This window comes from Pipra filicauda, unplaced genomic scaffold (assembly GCF_003945595.2).
Source record: "Pipra filicauda isolate LSUMZ 115617 unplaced genomic scaffold, ASM394559v2 scaffold229_size1253498_pilon, whole genome shotgun sequence".
Taxonomy (NCBI): Eukaryota; Metazoa; Chordata; class Aves; order Passeriformes; family Pipridae; genus Pipra; species Pipra filicauda.
This window is the reverse complement of record NW_024104342.1, coordinates 1,213,657-1,222,552: the sequence shown is the minus strand read 5'-3', so window position 1 is coordinate 1,222,552 and position 8,896 is coordinate 1,213,657. Positions and strand designations below refer to the sequence as shown.

Sequence of the window (8,896 nt, the reverse complement as noted above, 5' to 3'; positions counted from 1 at the left end):
TCCAGGGATGGTGAATCCACCACCTCTCTGGGCAGCCCATTCCAATGCCTGATTACTCTCTTTGTAAAGAACTTTCTCCTGATATCCAACTTAAATTTCCCCTGGCGGAGCTTAAGCCTGTGCCCCCTTGTCCTATTGCTGAGTGCCTGAGAGAAGAGACCAACCCCCACCTGGCTAGAACTTCCCTTCAGGTAGCTATAGACGGTGATGAGGTCACCTCTGAGCCTCCTCTTCTCCAGGCTAAACAACCCCAGCTCCCTCAGCCTCTCCCCATAGGACTTATGCTCCAGCCCCTTCACCAGCCTTGTTGCTCTTCTCTGGACCCGCTCCAGCACCTCAATATCCTTTCTGAACTGAGGGGCCCAGAACTGAACACAATACTCAAGGTGTGGCCTCACCAACGCAGAGTACAGGGGAAGGATCACTTCCCTGCTCCTGCAGGCCGCACTATTTCTGATCCAGGCCAGGATGCCATTGGCCTTCTTGGCCACCTGGACACACTGCTGGTTCATGTTAATTCATATGTTGACCAGCAACCCCAGGTTGCTTTCCACTAGAATGCTTTCCAACCACTCTGTCCCAGGCCTGTAGCACTGCATGTGGTTGCTGTGACTCAAGTGTAGGACCTGTCACTTCACCTTGTCAAACCTCACACAATTGTCTTCAGCCAATCAAAGCAGCCTGTCCAGATCCCTCTGCAGAGCCTTCCTACCCTCCAATAGATCAACACTCCCACCCAACCTGGTGTCGTCTGCAAACAGAGGGTGCACTTGATCCCCTCAACTAGATCATTGATAAAGATATCAAAAGAACTGGCCCTAAAACTCAGCCCTGGGGAGCACTACTTGTGATCAGCTGCCAACTGGATTTTGTGAGTTTTAACAGCAGATGCAACAAGAAAAAACCAGTTTCTCGGCACTTTTATATCAGAATTACAAGAATGACTGTATAAATATCACTTATCTAGTGGTTACACTCCATGTATTTAATTTGCTGTATTAGTAGAATATTTCTGCTGTGATCCTGTGTAAAAATTCATAATGAAAATAAGCATTCACCTATGAATAATGGACAATCGTATGCTGATAATTTATGTGAAGTCTATAGGATTTTTGTAAAACCCTAAAAGTAGTTCACAGCCACTGTATTTCTAAAGCTAGTGAAACAATGTGTGAAGTATAATCATTTGTCTCCTTACCATTGAAAAATATTATGTAATTTGTTGCAAAGACAGAAAGGAAGGTAAGAGAGGCATACTTTGGCAGGTAGTATTAAAGTACAGAATTACAATCCATTACATTCCATTAACAGTGAACAACCTTATTCATAATAGAGTGTTAAATGCCAATTATTATAAGCTCTCTGCTTATTAATTGACATGTGTTAGCAAGCTTTTTAAAAAAAGATGAAGATTAATTTGAATTGTCATACTGATTCTTTTTGATGACTGAATATGTGCTATGAAAAGCTACTACCATTAAACAAATTTAGTTCCTAGAGATGTTTATTAAAACTCACAGTAAATTGCCGTAGTAAATACAGGCTAACATTTGGCATGGGGGCAAAAATGTGCAAAAATGGATAAAGAAATATCTTCCAAAGTGTGCTCACTTCTGGATGGGTCTCTTCCTCCGTGTTGCTGCCCTGGATAGAATTACTAGATTTTTTTTCTTATCTTTCAGTCATGAGCTCAGGCTCCCCACTTCAGCGAGGCAGATTCTATTTAAAAAAACTTCCCATCCAAGGTCAAGTTACCCCTACAGCTTTATCTATATGTTGTAGTTCTCTTTTGAAATAGAAACCTTCTTCATGCTGTTCCATTCTGTTTGCCTCTGAACAGCCCAATTTTCTTTTTAAGTTTTTTTACATTTTTTTCCTTGAAATATTTGAAGAAATATTCTCAAAGGTTTTTTTCTGCCTGAAGTGTACTGTTTAAATTAGAAATTCACCACAAAATAATCAAACAATTAAACAAATGAAAAGAAAATGTAAAAGTTAAAGATAATATCCTGTTACCTTGCTGCCTTTAATTTTTCATTAGACCTACAGGGAAAATACCAGCTGAAGGATCTGACATGTTATTGTTAAGCCACTCTCCATCATCTTTGAAAAGCAATGGGGAACAGGAGAGGTGCCTGAGGACTGTGGGAAAACCAGTGTCACTCCAGTCTTCGAAAGGGGTGAGCAGAAGGACCCAGGGTCATTCAACCTCATCTAAATCCCTGGAAAGTTGATGGAACGGCTCATTCTGGATGTTGTCTCCAAGCATGTAGACAAAAAAGAAGGTTTAGCCTGGAGAAGAGAGGATGGAGAGGGCACGTTATAAATGTACACAAATATGAGGGTGGACATAAGAAGATAGGACCAGACTTTTTTCAGTAGTTCCCAGCAACAGGACAGGGGGCAACAGGCATAAATTTAAAAACAGGAATTTCCATCAGAATATAAGGAAAAGCTCATTTTCTTTGAGGGTGACAAAACACTGGAACAGGCTACCCACAGAGGTTGTGGAGTCTCCTTCTCTGGAGGTATTTAAAACCTGTCTGGACTAAGATCCTGTGCAATGTGCTCTAGGTGAACCTGTTTTAGCAGGGCAGCTTGGAGTAAATGTTCTCTAGAGGTCCCTTCAGACCCAAACCATTGCCTGATCCTGGGATTCATTCCTTGAAGAGAATCTACCAGATATAAAGCTGACCTGCTTGCATGCAAAACATTAAGATCTGGATATTTCTACAGAAATGTATTAGGTTAAATTGAAACTAATTTCTCCAGAAAAATTCTGTGAAATTTTTGTCTGAGTTGTGAAAATTATTGCTACTCATCCTAATTGTTAATAATGATGTTATTAATACAGATGTCAACACATATAGTTTGGAAAATGAGCCTATATCAGAATTTACTAAATTGTATCTAATTAACAATAGAAATTACATGCTTGTTTATACTGAAAAAGACGATCAATTAGTAGCAGAGTCAACAGTCATGGTTTACATGACAGTGATTTCAGTTAATTTTCTGATGCTTCTTTTCTTCTAAAAAACAGTAGCATACATACACTTTTTTTTAAGCTCCCACATACTCGTCAAGCATTCCAGGTGCATTTGCCATTTTGTATTCACTACTTTCTGTTCCTCTACCTATACATTACTCAAAAAAAAAAAAAAGTCAAAGTCTTTTTGTAGGGAGCTCAACATTCTGTGTTAAGCAGTAAAAAGATAGAAAAAAACATAGGTATGGGACTTTAGAAATTATTGTTATTACTAACAATGTTTTAAGCATAAGGCATACTTACTACCACTAATCACTTTGACACAAAATGTTTCTTTTAATGGAGAAGTGCAGATGAAAAGTTCTAGAGGGAGATCCCTCACATGTCTCTTGACATTTCATGGAGTCAGGGGCAAGTTTTGACACACAACAATTATCTAGCTAGTGGGACAATTTCAGTTTTGCATAGGAACACTGTGACCTCCCTCAGGTATATTCTTCGTCTGTGTGCAAGTTGCAAAGACTGTAGTTGTGATTAATTTTACTGTATGGATACTGATTCAGTGACACAGCTTTGATCTATTTATAACAGTTTGCCTAGCCAGTGGCCAGGGTAAATTGTTAAGTCACAAAAATGTAATTGGCCTCTCTTATGCTACATAGCATAAAAATTCAGTCATTGATGCTGTTATTTTGTTCTAAACTCAAGTTCATTTTATTCCAGACCGATCACGGACACAGCTGCACAAAACACAGAGACTAAGACTTCAAGCATATACCCTGAAGCAATAACATTTAGTCCCTGAGGTTATTAGAAACTCTTTAAGTAGACGTAGTACAAAGGTGAAAATTCATCGGCTGAGATTAGCTTTTTCTTGTTAACTAACAGCTATTATGCAGGACACTTCGACATTCATTCTCCAGTGTGTTACTGTACATAAAATAAAGGCAGATTGAGTGATTGACAGATAACAAAGCTAAGTTCAAGTAGACCAAAGTTTTCCCTGGAGAAGTTTGAAATTGTTTAATGCTTTATTTTAATGTCAAGAAATTCTAAAATAGGAAAAGTGGGAATTTTTTGTAAGGAAATTAAAAAAGAGAATCAAAATCTGAATTAAGAAAATATTAAAACCTTTAATGGAAAAATATTACAACTTACCAAATGTTCTAAACAATCACTTCTAAACAAAAAAGACCAGGGAGTGAGCTGTCTCAGATATATCAGAAATGGATGGAGGTCTGCAAGGCAAAGAATTGAGTCCTATAGCTTAAACTTACAGACTTAGATAATTTCTAAGAAATAAATGTGTAGGAATTTGGGAGGGGAATTTAAACTAAAGTCATAAAATTAACTCAGAGCAACTAAGAAAAGCAATTGACTTTTCTGTGAGAAATCAATCACGTCTTGCAAGTTTCAACATTTTATACATGAGCAGGAAAGCATAAAATCTTTCTTCTTGCTAGTAAGTGTAAATCATGACAAGTAAAAAAAAAATAGGTGAAAGGGAAGAATTTTCTGAAGCCTTAATTTTTTTGATATTTTGAACATATTGTACTTTATATTATAAAAATTGAACTCTTTTTTCTAGGTAAAACTGCAAGGTGTTTGAAATGGAATTAGGCACATGATAGCACAAGGAGCTGAGGTATTATTGTAAGGATCAAAGCAGATGAAAATCCAACATAATTTAATTACAGAGGAATTAAAATATCAAGAAAAGAAATGTTCAGGAATCAAGAACAGCTAGAGAGAAGAAAGCAGATGCGTATCAAATCTGATGATTAATAAGGTACCTGTTGTGTAAATACTCATCATTACTTCTGATAAGTCCATTTTAAGATCTTCAGGGTGGAATAATGGTTATTCTGATGATAGTCCATTAATCTTCTGTTGGTGTCAGGTTCATCAATGTCTGAATATTAGTTCTTTGCTCTACGTTTATTCCTGTGACGTACTAGAAATATATAATTTTGAATCAAAGTGCTAAATACAATGATTTAGTTTGAAGGTGGTGGTACAAACTGTTCCTTTGTGTGTGTGTATCTACAGTTTTCTGTCCAAAACCTGAGAATTAACTATTAAGCTGTAGTCCTTCTGAACATCTATTCTGAAAAGTCCAGTTGCATTGTTCACATTGTATTCTCTGAAAGACCTACTGAAGACAAGAGCCCAGATGAAAATTTGCATATTAACATGCATAATATATTATTATACTTTTTTCTTTTTCCAAACTGAGAGACCAGTCTCAGAGACCACAAGTGAATTTTTAAGATAGAGTCATAGAATCATTTAGGTTGGAAAAGACCTCAAAGATCATTGAGTCCAACTGTTAAATGCAAAAGTACTACCTTTACTAAACTGGGGTGTCATAGACATAATCATCTAAGAACATTAATAAGCAAGTCAATTTTTCTTTTTAGACTTGATGATTCTAATAAGGCACTAGATGTGCAACTAAGGAAAATAATTCTCCCTAAAGACTTGTTGGTTTTACTAAATTCACATAAGCATAACTGCTCACAAATGTCCTTCTTTGCTGCAGTCAGTCCTTCAGACAGAATGGCAACAGGCACCTTGAGGTATGGCACAAGCCACGGGACCAGAGATGATGGATGAATCTGAGTAGGTGAGGTGGCAGAACACATTAGCGTTTCTCAGTTGCGACTATGAGTCAGCAGAAAACCTTAAACTGCCATACGGACATTTAAAAAACATCATTGCAGTTACTGTTGGTAAGCCTGAAGGCTCACAACATCAGGACTCCAGATGAACGCCCGAGGCATAAAAAATTTAAGATAAGAACACTTTTTAAAGTAAATAAATAAATAAAGATTGATGGGCACTCTAAGAGTTCTGAAGTTTCTCATTATTTCATATGAATGATATAATAGTATATTGTAAGTTTTTAAATTTAGTTTTTCTGAAAATATTCTGTTGAAAATTACAGCTGGAACTTCAGGTTTTTCTTTTAGACCCTGACTGTCAGGATAATTAATTCAAAAACTCTGAACACAAGCTTATAATTATGCCAAAAGCCATCCCTGAAACTACTGCTCTTTCATTATATTTCTTATTATTTAAATGTATGTATGATAGTAAATGGAAGAGCATAAATTACAACTCCATCCCTAGACAATACCATCTGCTGCCTTCCTGTAGTTCGTTCCGTGTCTAACACTTCTATGAACATCATCAATGAGTCACACAACACAGCCAGTAGTCACTCCTGTGTGTGAACAGCTGAGGTGGGAAAGGGATATTTTTTAGATAGAGGAGATATCTCTACAGGGACAGGATGATGGATTTTACTCCTGATCCCATCATCAACTCAGTTTCATTTGGGACACGTCTATCCTGTAGTTTCTTTCTTGGTAAAAATAAAGATGTTAGAATATTTTTCTGAGAAAAGAGATGCGTTTATTATTGACTTTTAAACATAATAATGTTTCTTTTTCTAAGAACAGAATCTTGAATCAGAGCTCAATTCCATATAGTTTAGAAAAGAAATTACACTTAAAACTGTTTTATACCTGAAGACATTAAAAAGAAGAAAAAGTAAAATCAAATTATCATATGTAGTTCAGCTCCGTAGTTTCTTGCACAATGCTAGTTACTTGCCAGTGAGATTCAACAGATTTTCAAGAATTATTTTCATGATATGCAGACTTTTTTTAGATGCTTTGTAGCAATGTTTTAGTCCTTTTGTCTACTCAGTACAGGTATTTGTGTTCCCAGTGGCAAATTCTTGATTAGTAGAAAATGTAGAACTGAGAAAAATGCCAATTCTAATTCACTAATTTTAGTACAGATGGATAGCTGCTTTCATGAAAAGCTACAATAATATCTTTGCTTTACATAATCTGAAAGCTCATATTATCCTAGAGAAATATGTGCATCTGTGCAATCTGAAAGAATAAGGGAATGAATAAATTTCAATCAGTTGATAAAGTGCAAATAGAAATACATTTGTGGAATAGAAAACTTCAAATATGACTCATAACCTTGAAGAAAACATCATATCTATAGTTTTTACTATATTTTGTAGAGAAACAGTCTCAAATGACTTGCAAAAATCTCCTCTGTTTCCCTCCCTCATCGATCATTAAATCTAATTGTATACAAATTAATACATATATATTCATATAAACCTATTTCTATCTCAGTGCACAAAGAATTTGTTGCAATACCATGTCTTCTATACTGAATGATCCAGTGGACCTTTGCAAAATCACTGGTTTTTCAAAAAGAAAAATGACAAACATGCAAAATACCTTTAGGTAAAATGTCAAATAACAATTTATAAGCAAAATCCCAGAATCACAGAATATGCTGAGTGGGACCCACAAGGACCATCGACTCCAACCTTTAACCTTGCACAGAACCATCCTCAAGTGTCACACCATGGGCCCAAGAGTATTATCCAAACACTTTTTGAAATCTGTCAGGCTTGGTGCTGTGACCACTTCCCTGGGGAGCCTGTTCCAGTGCCAAACTACCCTCTGGTTGAAGAACCTTTTTCTAATATCCAACCTAAACCTGCCCTGGCACAACTTCAGGCTATTCCCTTGAGTCCTGTCACTGGTCACCAGACAGAAGAGATCAGTGCCTGCCCCTCCTCTTCTCCTCATGAGGAAGTTCTAGAGTGCAAGGAGGTCTCTCCTCAGTCTCCTCCAGGCTGAACAGAACAAATGACCTGAGACACTCCTCATATGGCTTCCCCTCAAGGCCCTTCACCATCTTTGTTGCCCTCCTTTGGACAATCTCTAATAGCTTAGTATATATATAAAAAGACGTACCAGTCTTTTTGAATTGTAAAGGAAAGGACCAGATTCATTGCTACAGTACTGCAAGTGTTTCCTAAAGACTAATTTAGGAAGGTTCAAATGTTCAGAACCTGTTGATATTGAGTCATTTATGTGTCCCTGTATTGTATAAGGAAACAACTGAAAGCTTCTTTCTGCAAATGCTGCATCATTTGTCTGTCTTTTCACAATCTTTTACTGAAATTAAAAGCAGACAAGCAACTATGTGCAGCTAATGACAGGTTATTGTTTTTAGCTTCTACTCTTTATTGAAATGCAGTGGTTTAGCACTGTGGAAGTTGGGACATAGAAAAGTATATTGAAAGTGTAGAAAACTAGTATAATAATAAAGGATGCTGCACATTTTAGGAAGGTATGGATAATAGCTTGGACTCTGAAGCTTGTTTATTGATTTCCAAAGTTTTCCCCTAAGGCGGATGTGATAAATATGGGCAATTTGTTTTCTCCAGCTAAGCAGAACAACTGAGTTTTAGTTTTGTTTGACAGGTTGACCATCCATTCATTCTGCGTGATACAAGGCACTGTCACTGTAATGACTGAGAAGGAAGAAACCCAAAATGGAAGCAATGCAGTTGGTACACCTGGGTTTTATCCCATCTTTTGATCTTCTACAGTATGTCCAATAAGAAGGAACAAGAAAACATGGTTGAGTTGCTTATTGGTTTATGGTCTGGCAAGGTTCTTGCAGTTTCAGAAACATTTAGGGTTTATTGAGTATTCATGCATTATTTAAATGTACACTATTTCATTCCTATAAATAAATTAAAAGACTGAGGGTTTTTTCATGGATATTAATTCTTGATTGATATTGGAAACTGAAATATCTGAAAATGGACAACATGGGAGAACAATGGAAAACAATTTATAACACAGAGAGAACATGCAGAAGTTATTGTTTCTCTCCTCATATGTTCTTATTAAAGAATACACAGACAGACTGTATTACCCACTATCTGCTGTAGTAGCCACTCTTGCCAAGTGAATATCCTAAATTGTTGGTTTGGGTTTGGTTTTTTTTGGAGAAGGTGTGAGGTATGGTTATAACATACAACATATTTTGTGTTGAAGTCAAAAAATAATATTT

General features: G+C 36.5%; 1 long non-coding RNA gene across 1 annotated transcript; it reads left to right on the top strand.

Moving 5' to 3' along the window:
* Nucleotides 1-4,592: 4,592 nt before the first annotated feature.
* LOC113991742 lies at nucleotides 4,593-8,530 on the top strand. Its single transcript, XR_003542039.2, has 3 exons — nucleotides 4,593-4,778; nucleotides 5,532-5,615; nucleotides 8,299-8,530. It is a non-coding gene; the product is annotated as an uncharacterized LOC113991742 (long non-coding RNA).
* The last annotated feature ends 366 nt before the right edge of the window (nucleotides 8,531-8,896 follow it).